Raw genomic sequence first — 22,003 nt, forward strand, 5'->3', positions numbered from 1 at the left:
AAAATTAAAACTAACCACAGCAGTTGTTAAAACTAGGGTTTCTATAGGCAGAAATCCAATTCTGTTCAGACACCACCTGTTTCAATAGGACGTTTCAGACGCCCATTTGGCAGGATTTGCTGGAGAAGACATGGGGAACATGCTTTCAGTCTGTGTTAAGTCTGCAGCATAATGCAGTCCTGTTTCTCAGAGTGACAGTCTCATTTATATCTGATATGTTTTTGCAAGGAATAAATTGGAATTTTTTGAAGCACTACTTATTGTGAAGTAGAAATCAGACCCACAGTGGACTCCCAACAAAGGGTTTTGGTTACTAAAGGGCCAAAGGGATCTTATGATAAGGGGCTTTCACTAATGCAGCCGTGTCAAGCCATCTGAACATAGCATTTGATCTCAGGGTTCTGGAATGAATCTTGTGTAGGATGGTTTAGTATTTCCTTTTGTAGGGGAGTTCAGAACACTTTGAATTTCTAAACAGTACAGATCACATTCTCTTCCCCTCAAATTTTAATTTTTTTTAATAGGTAAATACACATCCAATACAAAATGACATATAATGAGTCTTCCTCCAGGCCACCAACGATGCTGTAGTGAATAACCTTTTATATAGTTGTTTGTGCACATGGATGAGTGTATCTGTAGGATAAATTCCTGGGAGTAAAATCGTGGCTCCAAGGCAAAGTGGAATTTAGATTTTGATAGACATTTACAAATTGCCTGCCAAGGATGTTATACTACTCTATGCTTGCATCAACAATGTGTAAGAGTGCCTATTTCGCCATACAGTGATTCATTAAACATTTTCCCCCTCAATATGATGGGTGAAAAATGATATTTCATTTTTAATTCACATTTCTCTTACAAGTGATGATGAGCATCTTTTCATATGTTTAAAGCCATTTTCATTTCCTTCAAAGACCGCATTTTAATGTGTTCTAAATTGGAGATGTTCTAAATGTTTCAGTTCAGCTTAAATTTATGAGTATTCTTCCCACATACTTACATTTGGAAAGGTTACAAAAAGATACGGAAGCCTCTTTAACCAAGGTCTGTGTTTTCAGGCATTCTTCAGCATGTAACAAATTATGTTCCTCGGAACTGATTTGTCAAGACTTTGGCTTCTAAAAATATAAGTGGCTTTTGTGGCAAACTCATCTTAACAGTGCCCAGAGAGGGATAACTGGCTGCTTATTTTTAAAATAACTCAAAGGAAATAATACATAGAAAATTATTTTAGTTGCTGTTACTGGACAGCTTCATTGAATTTTTGGATATTTGTTTTGGGACTAGTGTGCCTTTATGTAATTTTTCGATATATATCATCCTGTAAACGTCTGCCTCAAGAGATAAAAGGATGCTGCCGTTTTTCACTAGCACTGATAAAAGGTGATATATTTAAATGAATGTAAGATCAAGAAGGCAGCCTCATCTATTTGGTTGTTTCTCAGAATTGAGGTCAATTTTATGTCATATTTAGTGTTTTTTCCTTTCCATTTCTTTGACTCCCAGCCCCCGCCCCTCACCAAAAGTCTGGAGAAGTAAATCATGAAAGTAGAACAGATACATACATGATAACTAGAATGTCCAAGTTATGAAATCAATTGGAAAGTATGGTCATGATAGTAGAAAAGTTATTTATGTCACTCAGCATACTTCATGGTTAATTTATAGTTTAACATCTTCTGAAAATCACATATGTTGTTTGAAGGACAGTTAAAGACTTGAAAATATGCACCAAAAGAGCATCTGTGGCATAGATCTTCCTGCCTTCATTTGTTCCTTTCTTCTAGGTTACCTGTTTACCTGTTCAGTAAGGAGGGGAAAATATAGAGGCACACTTTTCACTGAGTCCAAAGTTCAAATACTTTTCCTGCCTAAGTTGAGCACAGGCTAAGCTGAGAAAGAAACAGGCAGATATTCCTGGAGTGTGGAGTAGGAAAGCCGTGACGAGTGTTTGAGTTGTTCGTGCTGGATGGTGCACCACGCTGCTTTCGGCTGGCCACTCAGGAGCAGCAGTTCAGCTGACCCTGCGTAGGAACCTTAGTTTAGTCTTGAAAGGAAATGCTGTAATATCTGAAAGAAAACCATCACATAGCCCTGCCCCTAGCTCCTGTCTCCAACGCACACACACACAAAAAAAGCCAAGAAAAGAAGAAATCGAAGAATTTCAAGTTAAGAAATGAATAGTTCTTTCTCTCTTTAAATACAAAAATAGTATAGTTGAAAACTATTGGTTCACTTTCTTTCTCCCTTCTTGGCTCAGGTGGTTCTTTATGCCCTAGTTTCAAAGCTGCACAGAAAGTTTATCTAATATATCTGAATCCATTCCCAGACTCCTAGGATGGTAAAGTAATTTTTGTGTTGATCGTCACCCCTGGATATTTTTTGGATTCATACTCTATAATATTACAAGAAAAACAATTTGGGAGGAGGGAGTAGAAAAGGGAAAGGGAAACAGAGATTAACATTCTATTTTATAAATTTTTCTTTTCCTGTAAGTTATAAGAAAACTTGACAGTGGTTAGGATCTGTAGTAGCAGTTTAGGAAATAAATATCTGAGACTTTTAAAATAGATATTTGTCTTATTTTTGAGGAGTAAGGACAAATGGTAGGTAGTTTAACATAATATCCTTTATTCCACAAAGGACACAGCCATGGTGTGTGGTATAAAGAATGTTTGATTTGAAATCTAAAGGCACAAATTCAATTCTTGAATCTGCTACTAATTTACCTTGGGCTGTAGATTGGTATAAATCTGAATTATCCCCTTCCTTCTGAGATTATTAAATAAAATGTGGTACATAGTTAAGCAGTCAGAATATAATTATTTTATTCATTGACTCAGCCTCTTTTTTCTATAGGTTTTTTATTATGTTTTGGTTTAAACCACATTGTTTATTACCTAGAAAGGTGAAAATGAAAGATTTCCATTTCAGGACTGACATAATGATGGTTTTCTGCTAAGAAAGAACATGCTTTAGCCTCAAGAAGGAATCTGGTGTTGTTTTTTTTTTTTTTAACAGATTTTAAAATAAATGTATGCTAACTTTAGAACAATGTAGACTTTCTAGAAAAGCAAAAAGAAGAAGAATCATTTATAATCCCTCTAGTGATTGTAATGTGTATTTTACATTGCATTTTTCATGTAGATAGGATTGTACAAAATGTTTGTGTTTTGCACTTAATATATTAAACATGAATTTCATACACTTTAGACTACATGAGTTACTTTATTCTAGTTCTTTATAAAGACATATTCCCAAACTTAGGAGTATTGATGTAAAATTTTTGGTTGTTTGCTAAGAAGTTACTGGTAATGTGTTCTATGTTTTTGTTTGTTATTATTTTCTCCTTATACTCTCAGCTTCTCAAAATTAAAGTCACTGGCTTAAGACCTAAATACTATAGATGAAATTAGAGACAAAAGAACTTTGTGAAAATTTGTTTTTCACAAATTTGAGGTTGTTTCTTAATGGTTCTGACAATACAAAAGAATGATGGTCTAGGTTTATTGTTGCAGTGGGATGGGCCAAATTAGGTGTGTTATTTGGAAAAATTTATATTTTGATATAGGTTATTATCTAATCACACTAGGACCATAGCCTTGTCTAACTCAATGAAACTAAGCCATGCCCGTGGGGCAACCCAAGATGGGTGGGTCATGGTGGAGAGATCTGACAGAATGTGGTCCACTGGAGAAGGGAATGGCAAACCACTTCAGTATTCTTGCCTTGAGAACCCCATGAACAGGCAAAATGATAGGATACTGAAAGAGAAACTCCCCAGGTCAGTAGGTGCCCAATATGCTACTGGAGATCAGTGGAGAAATAACTCCAGAAAGAATGAAGGGATGGAGCCAAAGCAAAAACAATACCCAGCTGTGGATGTGACTACTGATAGAAGCAAGGTCCGATGCTGTAAAGAGCAATATTGCATAGGAACCTGGAATGTCAGGTCCATGAATCAAGGCAAATTGGAAGTGGTCAAACAAGAGACGGCAAGAGTGAATGTCTACATTCTAGGAATCAGCGAACTGAAATGGACTGGAATGGGTGAATTTAACTCAGATGACCATTATATCTACTACTGAGGGCAGGAATCCCTCAGAAGAAATGGAGTAGCCATCATGGTCAACAAAAGAGTCCGAATGCAGTACTTGGATGCAATCTCAAAAATGACAGAATGATCTCTGTTTGTTTCCAAGGCAAACCATTCAATATCATAGTAATCCAAGTCTATGCCCCAACCAGTAATGCTGAAGAAGCTGAAATTGAACGGTTCTATGAAGACCTACAAGACCTTTTAGAACTAACACGCAAAAAAGATGTCCTTTTCATTATAGGTGACTGGAATGCAAAAGTAGGAAGTCAAGAAATGCCTGGAGTAACAGGCAAATTTGGCCTTGGAATACGGAATGAAGCAGGGCAAAGACAAATAGAGTTTTGCCAAGAAAATGCACTGGTCATAACAAACACCCTCTTCCAACAACACAAGAGAAGACTCTATACGTGGACCTCACCAGATGGTCAGCACCGAAATCAGATTGATTATATTCTTTGCAGCCAAAGATGGAGAAGCTCTATATAGTCAGCAAAAACAAGACCAGGAGCTGACTGTGGCTCAGACCATGAACTCCTTATTGCCAAATTCAGACTTAAATTGGAGAGAGTAGGGAAAACCACTAGACCTTTCAGGTATGACCTAAATCAAATCCCTTATGATTATACAGTGGAAGTGAGAAATAGATTTAAGGGACTAGATCTGATAGATAGAGTGCCTGATGAACTATGGAATGAGGTTCGTGACATTGTACAGGAGACAGGGATCAAGACCATCCCTATGGAAAAGAAATGCAAAAAAGCAAAATGGCTGTGTGGGGAGGCCTTACAAATAGCTGTGAAAAGAAGAGAAGCGAAAAGCAAAGGAGAAAAGGAAAGATATAAAAATTTGAATGCAGAGTTCCAAAGAATAGCAAGAAGAGATAAGAAAGCCTTCCTCAGCGATCAATGCAAAGAAATAGAGGAAAACAACAGAATGGGAAAGACTAGAGATCTCTTCAAGAAAATCAGAGATACCAAAGGAACATTTCAGGCAAAGATGGGCTCGATAAAGGACAGAAATGGTATGGACCTAACAGAAGCAGAAGATATTAAGAAGAGATGGCAAGAATACACAGAAGAACTGTACAAAAAAGATCTTCATGACCCAGATAATCACGATGGTGTGATCACTGACCTAGAGCCAGACATCCTGGAATGTGAAGTCAAGTGGGCCTTAGAAAGTGTCACTACGAACAAAGCTAGTGGAGGTGATAGAATTCCAGTTGAGCTATTCCAAATCCTGAAGGATGATGCTGTGAAAGTGCTGCATTCAATATGCCAGCAAATTTGGAAAACTCAGCAGTGGCCACAGGACTGGAAAAGGTCCGTTTTCATTCCCATCCCAAAGAAAGGCAATGCCAAAGAATGCTCAAACTACTGCACAATTGCACTCATCTCACACGCTAGTAAAATAATGCTTAAAATTCTCCAAGCCAGGCTTCAGCAATATGTGAACTGTGAACTTCCTGATGTTCAAGCTGGTTTTAGAAAAGGCAGAGAAACCAGAGATCAAATTGCCAACACCTGCTGGATCATGGAAAAAGCAAGAGAGTTCCAGAAAAGCATCTATTTCTGCTTTACTGACTATGCCAAAGCCTTTGACTGTGTGGATCACAATAAACTGTGGGAAATTCTGAAAGAGATGGGAATACCAGACCACCTGATCTGCCTCTTGAGAAATTTGTATGCAGGTCAGGAAGCAACAGTTAGAACTGGACATGGAACAACAGACTGGCTCCAAATAGGAAAAGGAGTACGTCAAGGCTGTATATTGCACCCTGTTCATTTAACTTATATGCAGAGTACATCATGAGAAACGCTGGGCTGGAAGAAGCACAAGCTGGAATCAAGATTGCTGGGAGAAATATCAATCACCTCAGATATGCAGATGACACCACCCTTATGGCAGAAAGGGAAGAGGAACTCAAAAGCCTCTTGATGAAAGTGAAAGTGGAGAGTGAAAAAGTTGGCTTAAAGGTCAACATTCAGAAAACGAAGATCATGGCATCCGGTCCCATCACTTCATGGGAAGTAGATGGGGAAACAGTGGAAACAGTGTCAGACTTTATTTTTTTGGGCTCCAAAATCACTACAGATGGTGACTGCAGCCATGAAATTAAAAGACGCTTGCTCCTTGGAAGGAAAGTTATGACCAACCTAGATAGCATATTCAAAAGCAGAGACATTACTTTGCCAACAAAGGTTCGTCTAGTCAAGGCTATGGTTTTTCCTGTGGTCATGTATGGATGTGAGAGTTGGACTGTGAAGAAGGCTGAGCGCCAAAGAATTGATGCTTTTGAACTGTGGTGTTGGAGAAGACTCTTGAGAGTCCCTTGGACTGCAAGGAGATCCAACCAGTCCGTTCTGAAGGAGATCAGCCCTGGGATTTCTTTGGAAGGAATGATGCTAAAGCTGAAACTCCAGTACTTTGGCCACCTCATGCGAAGACTTGACTCATTGGAAAAGACTCTGATACTGGGAGGGATTGGGGACAGGAGGAGAAGGGGACGACAGAGGATGAGATGTCTGGATGGCATCACTGACTCGATGGACGTGAGTCTGAGTGAACTCCGGGAGTTGGTGATGGACAGGGAGGCCTGGGGTGCTGCAGTTCATGGCGTTGCAAAGAGTTGGACATGACTGAGTGACTGATCTGATCTGATCTGATAGGTTATTATAGGTGTATATTTGGTAGCTTGTCTTTGTAAATGCTGTTTTTGCCTTTCTGCCCTTTATAGGGTAGATTGGAGACCTGTGGGTAATATGAGATGGTTACATCACTCAACTGTGTCCAGCTCTTTGCGACCCCATGGACTATAGCCCACCAGGCTCCTCTATCCATAGAATTCTCCAGGCAAGAATACTGGAGTTGGTTGCCATTCCTTTGTCCAGGGGATCTTTCCTACCCAGGGATCAAACCCAGGTCTCCTCCATTGCAGGCAGATTCTTTACTGTCTGAGCCACCAGGGAAGCCCTAATATAAAAAGACATTAATGGAAACATTGAGTAAAATAAGAATGCCTTATCTGTAAAACAAACTAGTCCACTCAACTATAGTTTGCGTAAAAGGGAAATATAATAAAAATTTGGTTAACCTTGCAAATTTTAGTCTTCACATGAACTCCGGGTGACTGAAGAGATGGATTTGAGTGGGTTATAGGGGGTTATACAGACAGAAGTCTGCTCATACTGTGTCCGTGGCATCTTTGGGCAAATTAGAAATAAGTGCTTCCTCCTCTACCTCATGAAACCCTAGACCGGGGAACATGGCGTGGCTAGGATGAGCACGGCGGGACCGCAGCTAGTCCTTTTCCCATTGGCCAGGCATCCTTGTTGCACCATCTGGACAGTCATTTACAGTCATGGCACTATTTATGGGTCCAGGCCAAAAAAGTGATTTTGATGTTAAAACTGTCTTGCCTGAGATAGTCTAGACAGGAGTGATTTATTATTTCTAGGGAAATAATAAATAAAACTTCTTGAAAATTTGTTCTCCAGTTTTGAATGGCCATGTCCTTTGAAGGTTCAGCCTGGCTGCTTATTCTGCCCCTCTGCTTTGTGCTTTTTACCTCATGATACTATTATTTATCATCCACAGATCACTGTAAAGATCTGGTTTAAGCACAGGGAGCAAGAAGGCTTTTGATCAGACTATTGTGCTAAACCAGGCTAACACTTTGAAAGGACATGGCTACAAAAACTGGAAGACCAGCTGAATAATATAGCCTTTGCTATTGCGAATTTCACACAGTGGGTGGTGATTTATTATTTTTTTTATGTAATGATGAAATAAGGTGGACATTTCCTTTTTGATAATTTTGAGCTCTAAGTGCTATGGTAAAGAGAGCATCAATGTGCTCCAGATTAGGGTTACTCTGGAGCTTAACAGTGACCGTTCTTGCTTAAGAATGCCTTCCACTTTGTTCCAAGTTTAAGATGCACTTTATCTGATCTGACTCTTGACACAGTAAAGAGCCTGCCTGCTATGTGGGAGACCTGAGTTCGGTCTCTGGGTTGGGAAGATACCCTGGAGAAGGAAATGGCAACTTACTCAGGTATTCTTGCCTGGAGAATTCCATGGATGGAGGAGTCTAGTGGGCCATGGTCCATCGGGTTGCAAAAAGTTGTACACGACTGAGCAACTAACACTTTCACTTTCATAGTTCCTTTGGGCTTCCCAGGTGGTGCTAAGGGTAAAAGCACCAGCTTGCCAATGAGGGAGACATAAGAGACACAGGTTCAATCCTCAGGTTGGGAAGATCCCCTGGAGGAGGGCATGGCAACCCACTCCAGTTTTCTTGCCTGGCAAGTCCCATGGACAGAGGAGCCTGGTGGACTGCAGTCCATAGGGTAGCAAAGAGTCAGACAGAACTGAAGTGACTGAGCACAGCACATGGATAGTTCCCCAGGCTAGGGCTGGAACTAGTTCATGAGTCTTCTTTCCCTTATGTCCCTTCTGTATTTTTTCCCTAGATTACTCTTCCTCCTCTTGATGAAGAAGGGCTCCATTTCTTATGTCCATCATGCTCCCTGCCAGGGTCAGGTTTCTTGGGCTTTTCTTCTTCTCCATCTATAATGTCCCCTGTGGTCATCTTTTCTATTCTTCTCCTGAACGGATTTTTGTGGTTTGTATACATACTCCTGATTTTGGCTTCAGTTCTTTTTTGCTTTTTAATTGGAAAACATGTTATAATTAAATATTTATTCTGATTTACCTTTCTTAAAAGAAAATGCATTGAGGTTAAAGATGTATGAGCCTCTGACCTGCAGAGCAACACAGGGGTGAATATCTCACAGGCACAAAGATCTTCCTTGATTAATCAGCTCTGAAGGTAATTATACAACCTATATTGACTATTGTGATAGGTGGTCACTTTCTCACTGTTTTGTGTTCTGAACACCTTATTCTGATGTCTTTTGATGAAGAAAACAGCACAGCAGTGGGAAGAGTAGAATTCTCTAGAAAACAGACCCCCCCCCCCCCCCCCCCCGCCCAGATGCTAGCATTGGCACTTAGTAACTGTGTAACTTTGGACAAATTACTAATCTCCATCCTTCTGCTTCCTCATTTGTAAAAGGAGAAAAACATGCGTTTACATGCAGTTTTATAGTTGAAGAGATTCTCTGATACAATAGGTCAAGCTTCCTGCTTTGTAAATGCGTAAGTGGTCAAATACTGAAATGATTGGCCAACCAAGGCATAGCGGAGCCAGTGTTTTTGTTCACTGTTCTGGCATATTCTTTCTATCATAACATAGAGGAATGTTAGTTTTCTTTTAAAAATGCAATTAAAAGCGGCAAAGTATTAAAAATAAAACAAATCTCCAGGGACACTTCTTTTAGTTGCCTTCAGGCCACTGCTGCTGCTAAGTCGCTTCAGTCGTGTCTGACTCTGTGCAACCCCATAGACGGCAGCCCACCAGGCTCCGCCGTCCCTGGGATTCTCCAGGCAAGAACACTGGAGTGGGTTGCCATTTCCTTCTCCAGTGCATGAAAGTGAAAAGTGAAAGTGAAGTCGCTCAGTCGTGTCTGACTCTTTGCGACCCCATGGACTGCAGCCTACCAGGCTCCCCGTTCATGGGATTTTCCAGGCAAGAGTACTGGAGTGGGGTGCCATTGCCTTCTCCGTCAGGCCACTAGGACAAGCTTATTATACACAAGTCCCCTCCTGAAAGTGTTAGTTGCCTAGTCGTGTCTGACTGTTTGCAACCCCCTGAACTGTAGCCGCCAAGCTTCTTTGTCCATGGGATTCTCCAGCCAAGAATACTGGAGTGGGTTGCCATGCCCTCCTCCAGGGGATCTTCCCAACCCAGGGATTAAACCCAAAGCCCTTAATAGATAAATTGCCAGAGTAGAGCCATGCATTTGCTGCTGGTAGCCAACTTTATCCTTTTGTTTCTTGCTTTGTAGACTGAAGTTCTCTGTATCTTGTGTCTGAAAATCCAATTTATGTAAAGAAAATGATAATTAGGAAGTTGTTCTCCCACCACCCAAATTTTCTAAAGTCAACATCAGCTTATCTGTGGGGATGGGTTGCATTTTCATTTTCTATGAATTAGATACAAGCATAATTTTTGGAGTCTTTTTTCTCAGTTGAATAGCAAGGGTATGCATGACTTTAGAAGTGGTTTTTCTTGGCATTAGCCAGCATGTGAAAAAGGCTATAATAAAGTCAACAAATAAGTTTGTAATCTCCCAGGTTTTTCAAAGTAGAGATGCAAATAAGTCATGGGGTAGGAGTGATTTTGAATGCTTAGATATTAAAAGATTTTTCTCCTCAGGGTTGGAAAGTTGGCTGGTAATATGCTTTATTAGAATCAGCTTACTGAGGCTGGCTTGCCACTTCTTTGGGAAACTGCTTTTAACTTCTTGGGATTCTCTCTCTCCCTCTCCCTTCTCTCTGTTTCTCTCTCTCTGTCTCTCTCTCTCTCTCTCTCTCACACACACACACACACACACACACACACACACCCAGGCATACACGCATGCACTAAAATCAGGATACTTGACCTGAAGATGGTTCAGAATACTTGAATCTGGGACAGGTAGGACAGGTTCAAGATGCCTTTGGCTCAAATCCAAGATGCCTTTCAAATCCTACAAGATTTCTTGCAGAAGATTTTTACCCTTTTGTTTCTTGCTTATATATTGAAATTCCCTGAACAAAACTGATTTTTCTTTCTTCTGAAAATCAAGTTTGAGAGGACATTCTTAAGTGTTGCTAAGTCTTGTCCTATCCCTTGTCTTCAGGTACCAATCTGTGTGTGTGTGTGTGTGTGTGTGTGTGTGTATTTTTTAAGCTTAGCACTTGCCTTATCCTTAGAAAGCATAAGTACTTCTAAAATATTTGAGGGCCTGCTATGGGCCATACTTAATGCCAGGTACTAGGTATACAGTAAATGAACAATGGATTTTTCTTTCTTTCTTTTTACCAACTCTACTCTTCGTCAGTTTCAAGGGAAAATGCATTCTCATCTTCTCAGAAAACTAAAATAACCCATATCGATTTCTTTACAAAAAGAAAAAGGAACAGAAAGAAGAAAGAAAGAAAGACAAATGTCTACCTGTTCATCCAGGCTGCCTGGGTGTGCTTTTAGGAGAAAAAGCTGCAGTGCTTTGAGTCAATCACTGCTTTTTCTGGGGGACCAGACACTTTCTCACTGGACCCCATTGCTGTCATACCCCGAGCAGGTTCTGTGGGCTTCTGAAGACAAAGGGTGGCAAAAACAACAACGTTTTCTCCTTTGGTCTTTTGTGTATACCCATTAGATGATTATAATGAATGTATATAAAATTGTTTTGTTTCTACAACAGATTGTACCAAGTGGAACAGATTTTCCCAAATAAGCAATAGATAAGTTGTTTCCAAGTACATCTTGAATTTGTATTACAAGTTTATTGTCTTTTACTTCAACAGAAACAATTGGTTTTAATGGAGAGGAGATGAACTAGAGCCCCAGATCAGATGTGTTTGTTTTCTTTGTTTTTGTGTATGGTCTAAAAATGCAACTTCATTTGGCATTTTTGAGATCAAACCACTGCTTTTTATTATATTAGGAAAGCCTCAAGTTAGTTGACAAATATAACTTATTAGAAAGCTTTAGTTTGTTTTGGAATGGTGTTTAGATTCCACTTAGAAGAAATATGGTGCAGTTTAGCTCTTCTTAACATGATATGGGTCCTTGGAGAGAGAACCAAGTGAGCAAATTAAACAGACTGAGGCTGCTTCTTGAACATCCTCTGATTTTGATGTCCCTCCCAGGGTTCCTTAGTCCACTGGGCACAGATTAAGACATGGGGTTCTTCTAAATCCTTTATATACTTCAATTTTTTTTTGATTTTGAAATAATCTCAAACTTATAGGAAAGTTATTAGTACAAAGAGATTTTCTTTCCTGAACCATTTGAGAATTAGTTGCCAACACAATGTCCCGTCATCCCTGAATATGTTATTTTCTGCAAACAAGGACATTCTCTTATATAAGCATGTTAATGTTATCAAAGGCAGGATTTAGCACTGAAGCACTGATACATTACCAGCCTCTGCTTCTCAGATCCCATTCAAGTTTTAGATTGTTGCACTGATATCCTTTGTTTTTATATCAGAAGTATCCTGCCTAACTGGTCCCATCACTTCATGGGAAATAGATGCGGAAACAGTGGAAAGAGTGTCAGACTTTATTTTTTGGGGCTCCAAGATCACGGCAGATGGTGACTGCAGCCATGAAATTAAAAGATGCTTACTCCTTGGAAGGAAAGTTATGACCAACCTAGACAGCATATTCAAAAGCAGAAACATTACTTTGCAAACAAAGGTCCATCTAGTCAAAGCTATGGTTTTTCCTGTGGTCATGTATGGATGTGAGAGTTGGACTGTGAAGAAAGCTGAGCGCTAAAGAATTGAGGCTTTTGAACTGTGATGTTGTAGAAGACTCTTGAGAGTCCCTTGGACTGCAAGGAGATCCAACCAGTCCATTCTGAAGGAGATCAGCCCTGGGTGTTCTTTGGAAGGAATGATGCTAACACTGAAACTCCAATACTTTGGTCACCTCATGTGAAGAGTTGACTCATTGGAAAAGACTCTGATGCTGGGAGGGATTGGGGGCAGGAGGAGAAGGGAACGACAGAGGATGAGATGTCTGGATGGCATCACTGACTCGATGGACATGAGTTTGAGTGAACTCCTGGAGTTGGTGATGGACAGGGAGGCCTGGCATACAGCGATTCATGGGGTCGCAAAGACACGACTGAGTGACTGAACTGAACTGAATCCTGTCTAAAATCATATGTAGCATTTGGTTATTATGTCTCCTTGGTCTCTGTCATCTGAGAAGAGTTCCTTGGTCTTTTCTTGACTTCTTTGAATTATTTCAGGCTGATTATTTAGTAGCTGGCCCTCAATCTGGGTTTGTATGACATTTCCTCATGACCAGATTCAGTCTATGCATCTCTGGCAGGAATATTACAGAAGTGATACTGGGTTCCTCTCATTGTTTCCAATCATATGATCATGATTTCCATTGTACCCTACCATTACTACTGCAATATTACTCTGAACACTTGATTCAGATGGTGTCAGCCGGCTTCTCCACTGCAAATTACTTTTTTTTTCACCTTTGTAATTAGTAAGTGTTTTATTGGGAGATACTTAGAGAAAATATAAATATCCCATTCCTCCTTAAATTTAAGTCTGTTCTTATATTTATTATACATCAACATGGGCACACACATACACACATATATATATGTGTATATACTATAACACTTTTGATCTGGTATCCCCAAGTGCCCTTTATAAATGCTCAATAAGTTTGTAAGTTCATTCAAAGACAAATACTTAATTCTGTGTCTGTTAGTGGTTGGTCATTATTCCAGGTTCTGGGGGTGTTTGGTGCTGGGGGGGAACACAACAATGAACTAAGTTTGAAAAACATAATGCATACATTTGTGGGAGCCCTGTAAAGGGAAATAGTTCTTTATGAAGGATGGAAATAATTTTGTGAGGCAGCCATTTCCAGTGTGTTCATTTATATTAATGTGTATTCAATGAAAAAAGGATTTGACTTTGCACTTTTTAAAGTGTAGTTCTTATTAAAGTGCATAGACTAAATATGTCATAGATTTTTTTTAGCCTTGGTAATTTATTTTCTTGTATCATTATAGCTCTGCTCTTCCCTACCCTGAGGAGAACTGGTGCCTTGCACATAGCTAACTTGGCTTTTAAGTGCAAGATGGAAATCCTAGTAATGTAGAAATGTTATATTAGTTAGCTCTACCCTGTAGTTTGTTAATTTTTTTCTTACCTTTAACCGGAGATAATTCCAGCAAGAAAAGTGATTTTTCTCATTATAGATTTGGTAATAAGTATTAGACTGTAGAAACAGTAAGTATAGAGCATAAGTTCCTTTCTATTAATAGAGTTAATCATCTCTTATTTCATTCAACTCCTATGGGTAGGACCATAATACACAGCATATAATCAAACTCTCTTTTTGAATTATAAAATTATTTGGGCATTTATTCACTCAAAATATATTTGATTGCCTATTCTTTGCCAAGTACCTGCCTCTCAGGACTCTTAAAGTATTCAGTGAGACTATGTGTATGCTTTGGTCAAAGCAGCTAATAGATAAGTGTCCATTGAATCTGAATGTGTTATTTCCCTTACTAAACTCAAGGATTTTGACATCAGGTATTACGAGTTTTTCTTAAAATAAAAATGTTATGCTATAATTGATATATATGACGGTTAAATGTATTTTATGTATAAATTATAAAAAGAATACCATGAGTCCACCATTCAACTTAAGAATGAGAGAACATTAGTACCGTTCAGATTACCTGTATACAGCTCTACCGTCCACTGTTTTGTGTCCCCCAGATGTAACTGTGCTCCTACATTTTCCTGAGCTTTTAAATATAGTTTTAGCTCAATTGTATGTGTTCTTATATTTGCTCAGCTTTGCTTATTTTTGGTGAAAATAGTGTGATACTGTATGTAATTTTCTGTGATTTGCTTTATTTACTCAGCACTGTGTAAGATTTGCTGTTGTTATTGCATATTATTGATTTCTCTGCATTATACTAGTCTGTACAGTATGATTGGTATATCTATTCTCTTGTTATCTAGATGTCTAGACTACTCCTTTTTATTTTGTTTTATTTTGAATGATGAAACTGTAGACTTTGTAGGCTATGTCTCCAGTACACATATACAAAAGTTTTTCTAGGGTGGTGGATTTCGAAGTTTTATGATGGTGACCCATAGTAAGAAATATGTTTTCTGTAATAAAGTAAATACCCACTCATGGAAGTATACATAGATAAATGAGACAAAACTTTTACAAATCAATACTTACCTGTACTACATGAGACTCAATCTACTTTATTTTATACAGGTTGACTTATAAATAGCAATGTAATCCACTCTTGCTTTCTAGTCTCACTAACAAGTTCTGTTTGAATAGCATAGCTCTAAACAAGTGGTTCAAACTCTAGGGCCCATGAGAATTACCAGGAGGGTCAGTATATGTGAAGATTCCTGGGCTTTGCTGCATAGAGTCATATTTGGTAGGTCTGGGATGGAGCTTAAAAATCTGTTTCTAATAGGTATCCAGGTAATAGTGATGTTGCTGGCCTGCTGACACATTTGAGAAATATTGCTATAGAGTATATACTCATGAATGAAATTTCCAAGTCATAGTGTTGCAGGAAAGAAAGGGGGTAGGCCAGAGGATGGTCACACATGTCCCAGGTCTCAGGCCTATCTCAGGGATGGGGCACCAAGTGTGGGTTCTTGGCTTTGTGCAGAAAAGCCTTCAAGAGCAAGCTGTAGTAAAGTGACGGAGAAGGCAATGGCACCCCACTCCAGTACTCTTGCCTGGAAAATCCCATGGACGGAGGAGCCTGGAGGGCTGCAGTCCATGGGGTCACTAAGAGTCAGACACGACTGAGCGACTTCATTTTCGCTTTTCACTTTCATGCATTGGAGAAGGAAATGGCAACCCACTCCAGTGTTCTTGCCTGGAGAATCACAGGGACAGCAGAGCCTGGTGGGCTGCCATCTATGGGGTCGCACAGAGTCGGACATGACTGAAGCGACTTAGCAGCAGCAGCAGCAGTAGTAAAGTGAAAGAAGATTTATTAAGGTAGATACATACTCCATAAACAGATTGAGGGCCATCTCAGAAGGCAAGAGTCTATGGAAGAAACACACTCCACAAACAAAGTATGGGCTATCTCAGAAGGTGAGAGGCTCCAGGGTGAGGGGTTGTCAGTTTTTATAGGGGAGGGTAATTTCATAGGCTAATGAATGGGAGGGGTATTCCAACTGTTTTGGGGAGGGGGCAGGGATTTTCAGAAATTGGGTCACCACCTACTTTTTGGCCTTTTATGATTGGCCTCAGAACTGTCATGGCACCTGTGAATGTGTCATTAGCTAATGTAGTAACAGTGAGCATATAATGAGGCTCAAGGTCCACTGGAAGGTCCACCATTTTGGACCTGGTTGGTTCTAACCAGTTTATGTCGTGTCTTCAACAGCTGTGTCATTCTTTTAAAGGTTGTGCTCTGCACCCCTCCTATCTCAATAGGATATTCACATATTTAACTTTTTATTATTTTATATAGTAGTTGCCACAATTTAGAATTCTATATCTGCAATGTGTAAAGAAGTACCATTGCTCTCTTTTCTAGTTAAACTTGTTCATCAATGCCCATTATAGAGTGTTTAAATAATATCTCACTGTTATTTTATATTTAAGTGATTAGTATTAAGGCTGAGCATACATTTTAGTGGCCGTTCATGTTTCTTTCTCTCTGAAATGTTTGTTCATGTCTTCTGCTTATTTTTCTATTTATTTGTTGAAGATTTTTTTAATTCTGGAAATATGAATGCATTGTTAGTTATACTTGTTATAGATATCTTTTCCTACTTTGCCTATTTAGTGGCTTTTAATTTTCTTTATATCTTTTGATAGAAATTCTTAATTTTAATGTGGTCAGATTTTTTTATAGCTAGTTCTTTTTGTGTCCTGTTAATATGCTTTCTACTCCATAGTCATATAGATGATCTACTGTATTTTTTTCTCAACACATTTGAGAAAAGTTTTGCCTAACATTTAAATATTTTCAAACATCTGGAGTTGATTTTATGTATGGTATGAGGTAAGAGTCTAATTTAAATTTTTTCCTATATAGAAAATCAGTCCCAGAGCAATTTATTGAGTTGTCTGTGCTTTATTCAAAGATCTCTAGTTGCCTACCCTGTCAAATTTCAGATTTTCAAATATTTGTGAAACTGTTGGAGGGGTGTGATTCAACTCCGTTCCCTTGGTCAGTTCATTGATCTCTGCAGCAATACCCCAGTGTTGTTACTATAGTTTTATAATTGCTATATGGCATGACAAGTTCTATTACATTTTCTTTTTTAGGTTTAGTTTAAGTTCTTTGAAAAACTCTGTTGGGATTTCGATTGAAATTTCATTGAATTTGTAGATAGTGAGTATTTTTATCCATGCAACTAATCTCTCTATGAGTTTATTTAGGTATTCTTTAGTGTTGTTGAAGTGTTAAGATATTTCTGATAAAAGTTTACATAGTTGTATGGTTTGTTTATTCCTAGGAACTTCATATTTTTTATTGCTATTATAAACAGCATATTGAATTCCCTGTTTTTTTGTTGATGTGTAAACATGCAGTTTACCTTTGCATATTTCTATCTTACTAAACTTATTAATTCCAATAATTTTTCCATAAAGCTCTTTTTGTTTTTCGTTGTAGGCAGTCATATCATGTGAATAACGACATATGTCTCTCATTTTCAGTTTTCTTTTTTTCCCCTGCCTTTTGTGGTCCTGTGTTAGTAAAATGTTAGGTATAAATATTCCTGATTTTAAAAAGAATAATTCTAACAAATGACCATTTAGAATAATGTTTGCATGGGAATTCAGTAGCTATCTTTCTTCATGTTAAGGAATTTATCTCCTAATACTAGTTGGTTAAGAGTGCTGATAAAACCAATTTGGTCTAGTCCTATTAGGGTCCCTCCTCCATTGGACTAATTATGTTAATATTTTATTTAAAATTTTTGCATTCATATTCTTGAGGTTAGTTTGGATATTTCTTTCTCTTACTCTTCTTGGCAAGTTTTGTACTTGATAATATTCACTGTAGGAAGTGAGAAATGTTCTCTCTTTTTAATCTTTTGGAAGAGTTTCTGTAAGTTTAATATTGTCTTTTCCTAGAACTTGCTTATCAAATCTTTTGGGCTTGATACCTTCTTTGTAGGAAGATTTTAAACTACATACTTGACTTAAATGAGGGACTGTTCTTGATGTTTACTTCTTTTGGGGTCAGTTTTAGCGAGAAGACTGGTTTTTATTGTGCATGCATGCTCAGTCGCTCAGTTGTGTCTGACTCTTTACGACCATATGGACTGAAGCCTGCCAGGGTCCTCTGTCCATGGGATTTTCCAGGCAAGAATATTGGAGTGGATTGCCATTTCCTCCTTCAGGGTATCTTCCTGAACCAGGGTTCCATCACAAGTCTCCTGCAACACAGGCAGATTCTTTACCGCAAAGCACTTTTCTTATGTTGTTGAATTTTTTAGTTAAAAAAAAAATATTTATAGTCTGCTTTTGCTTGAGTTATTATGAAAAATTCTCTATCAGTCATTTTTTTCAAATGTAAGCATTAAAGCTAAAATGTTTTCTCTTAATTATTGCTTTAACTATTTACATCCCACAAGTATTAATATGTAGTATTTTCTTAGTTCCATATGGTAAATTTGACATTTTCCATTTTAATTTCTTCTTTTACCTACGAATTATTTAGAAATATATTTTTACAATTCCAAATGTGTGGAAATTCTTTAAATAAAAATAATTTGTTTGATTTTTAGCTTAGTTGTATTATCATAATTTCTTCTTGAATGTATTTTCCTTCTTCCTGAAGTAAATCCTATTGTTCTTTTAGTGATGTTTTCTTTTAGTGAATTCTCAATTTTGTTAACTGTACAAATTTTGCTTGTTATCCTTCTTATAAAAAGTAGTTTTGCTGATTATTCAATTCTAGGTTGATGTTTACTTTCAATGCTTTGAAAATATTTCTTTTGTTTTTTTGAAGTTTTTTATCTGTTTAAATCAGGGTTATACCCCTAGAGATAGAGCATCTCCCTCTCTGGAGGAAACATTCCTGAGTTTTAGTGTTTGCTCATTTCTGTGGTGTAAATACTCTATTACCATGTATGTCAATAATTGTAGGGTTGAAAATAGACATGCAGTGGCATGTAATTGTGAAATATTTCCACCATCCTGATACAATAAACATCAATAATAACCTCAAGAACACAGATAATAGTAAATGTAGTAAACTAGTGAGTGATGAATTTTGATTATCTGTTACCTCTGTTTTTAATACTTTTCTTCTTATATATATATATATATTTTTTTTATCATTTAACACTTAGTAATAGCCTTGTTTGGGGCTTCCCAGGGGGCACAGTGGTAAAGAATCCACTTGCCAATGCTGGAGACCCAGGAGACAGGGGGTTTGGCCCCTGGGTCAGGAAGATCCCCTGAAGTAGAAAATGACAAGCCACTCCAGTATTCTTGCCTGGAAAATTCCATGGTATGAGCCTGGCAGGCTACATATAGTACATGGAGTTGCAAGAGTCAGCCATGACTGAGCAACTGAGCACATACACACAAAAGCCTTGTTTAAAAACTGTTGACAAAATTCCTGAAAATTTAATGATAGACTCTTGTGGGCCTAGGAATATCAACAGTCTCAGATATGCAGATGATAGCATTTTAATGGCACAAAGTGAAGAACTAAAGAACCTCTTGATGATGGTTAAAGAGGAGAGTGAAAAAGCTGGCATAAAACTCAACATTCAAAAAGTGAAGACCATGGCATCTGGTCCTATCACTTCATGGCAAATAGATGGGGAAAAAGTTGAAGCAGTGTAAGATTTCATTTTCTTGGGCTCCAAAATCAATGTGAATGGTGACTATAGCTATGAAATTAAAAGGCACTTGCTCCTTGAAAGAACAGCTATGACAGACCTAGACAGCATATTAAAAAGCAGAGACATCAATTTGCTGATAGAGGTTCATATAGTTAAAGCTGTGTTTTTTCCAGTGGTTGTGTACAGATGTGAGAGCTGGACAATAAAAAAGGCTGAGTGCTGACAAATTGATGGCTTCAAACTGTGGTGCTGGAGAAGACTCTTTTTTTTTTTTTAAATTTTTAAACTTTACAAAATTGTATTAGTTTTGCCAAATATCAAAATGAATCCGCCACAGGTAAAAGAGTCCCTTGGACTGCAAGGAGATCAAACCAGTCAATTCTAAAGGAAACTGGTCCTGATTATTCATTGGAAAGACTGATGCTGAAGCTTCAGTACTTTTGCCACCTGATGCAAAGGGCTAACTCATTGGAAAAGACCGTGATGCTGGGAAAGATTGAAGGCAGGAGAAGGAGGGAATGACAGAGGATGAGATGGTTGGATGGCATCACCAACTCAGTGGACATGAGTTTGAGCAAACTCATCTCTTATTGCTTTGGATTCCAACATTTTCCCTTTCCCTAACTTGTATGTCATTATTTTATATTCTGCATCTGATGATTCCAGTATCTGAGACCCTTAAGACCCTTTTAGAGACTCTCAGATCATAGTGGCTTATTTCTTTGTGTTTAGGGATATTTTAAAATCGTGAGTTCTATTTGATTTAGTTGAACTCTGGCAATCCTGAGGTCTGAATGCAGAGTACTTTTCCCCAGTGGCAGATTTGTCAAGGCTTCTCCTGGATTTCTGAGAGAGTCTGAAGTTCACGTCTCCAAATATGCTGTAGGCCCCAAGTTTCAGTTCAGTTCAGTTGCTCAGTCTTGTCCAACTCTTTGTGAGCCCAAGGACTGCAGCACACCAGGCCTCCCTGTCCATCACCAACTCCTGGAGTTTACTCAAACTCATGCCTATTGAGTTAGGCCCCAAGTTTGGTCTTTAGAAACTCATGAGAATGTGGACCTATGATGCCCTTTAAGTGTCCTCATCTCTCATGCCTGACTATAGCTCACAGTTTACTTTTTAACTCTTCCCTTCTCTTTTCTCTTTCTATCTCTATCTCTTTTATATGCTCATCACTCTTGGAATTTTCTTTCTTTCTTTTTTTTTTAATAAGCTCCACAGTGAAGAGTTTTATAATTATCAAATATTTAATTGTATTCCCAAAGAGGCTACTATATATCACCCAATTAAAAGGATTTCCCCCCCAAAACCATGGTATGTCTAGCAGTTTCAGCATTGTACTTTGCATTGTTAGAGACTCAATAAATATGAATTGAAGAACTATTGAGAGAAGGTGGCAATACAGCCTAACCCTGATTATATTTTCCCCTTGTTTAATTGTATCTCTCTTTGGGTTTTTTATTTTTACAGTAGGTTTATTGAATTTTTAAATATCGGCACGATTTTTCATCTTATGCCTCCAGCCACTCTATTGTGATTAGTATTATACATTAAACATTGAAGATTTGACTATTCTTTGTGAGTAATAATTACTTATCAAGGCTCATTGTCAGAATTCCAGCTAGTACTGAAAGAGACCAAATGATCTGACCAATATGTTTTATTTAGAGCTTGTACAAAGAAATTGTGCAAAGTATATATATCTAGAAAGAGAAGTTATATAATTATTACTTTGAGTTTCTAATTTAAAACCACAAATGTAAACAGAAGTTTGCTTGAAACTGCAAAGTCTTCTAAATATAACTTACTTTAACAGTACTTAATTATAATTTAGACTTAAAGCTGTAGCAAGTGAGGGAGTAGTGTATAAAATGGATCAATTTAAATGAGATTGAATTGTGAAACAAAAGTATTTTTTAGTACATAGAATATAGCTAAAACTAATCATTTGAGAAAGGAAGACATTTGGAAATTTACTTGGAGTATTATTTTGTGAAATATTTAATATTCTTGCAAATGATACTTTACAGTTAAATTTCATATTTACATGCACATATAGTACTTCAATATATTTTTAATTTTGAAGAAGACATATTTTAGGTTTACTGTTAAGGCTTTTGAACAGAAGGCTAGGGAAATGAAAATTTAACTATTAATTCCATTCTCTTTAGAACGGAAAGAAATTTTTTTCAGTTTCCATTTCTCAATTGTAAATATGATTTATAGGTTTTGTTTTCTTCATCTTTTAATGATCTTAGTATAGTGAATAAATTTCAAAATGCAATCTAAGTATCCAAGCTAAATTTGTAGCTTGGAGATTGATTGTAGTTTGCTTTGGGGAAAAAAAAAAAAGAAGAAGAAGAGATAACATTGAAACCACATCAACAGAAAGTTAAAAATTCTTCAAGAGATGGGAATACCAGACCATCTTACC

General features: G+C 37.8%; 1 protein-coding gene across 4 annotated transcripts in view; it reads left to right on the forward strand.

Moving 5' to 3' along the window:
- Positions 1-22,003, forward strand: part of MLLT3 (MLLT3 super elongation complex subunit) — a 324,734-nt gene that overhangs the window by 205,560 nt on the left and 97,171 nt on the right. The window lies entirely within an intron of this gene.

The sequence above is a fragment of the Bubalus kerabau genome, chromosome 4, assembly GCF_029407905.1.
Source record: "Bubalus kerabau isolate K-KA32 ecotype Philippines breed swamp buffalo chromosome 4, PCC_UOA_SB_1v2, whole genome shotgun sequence".
NCBI lineage: Eukaryota > Metazoa > Chordata > Mammalia > Artiodactyla > Bovidae > Bubalus > Bubalus kerabau.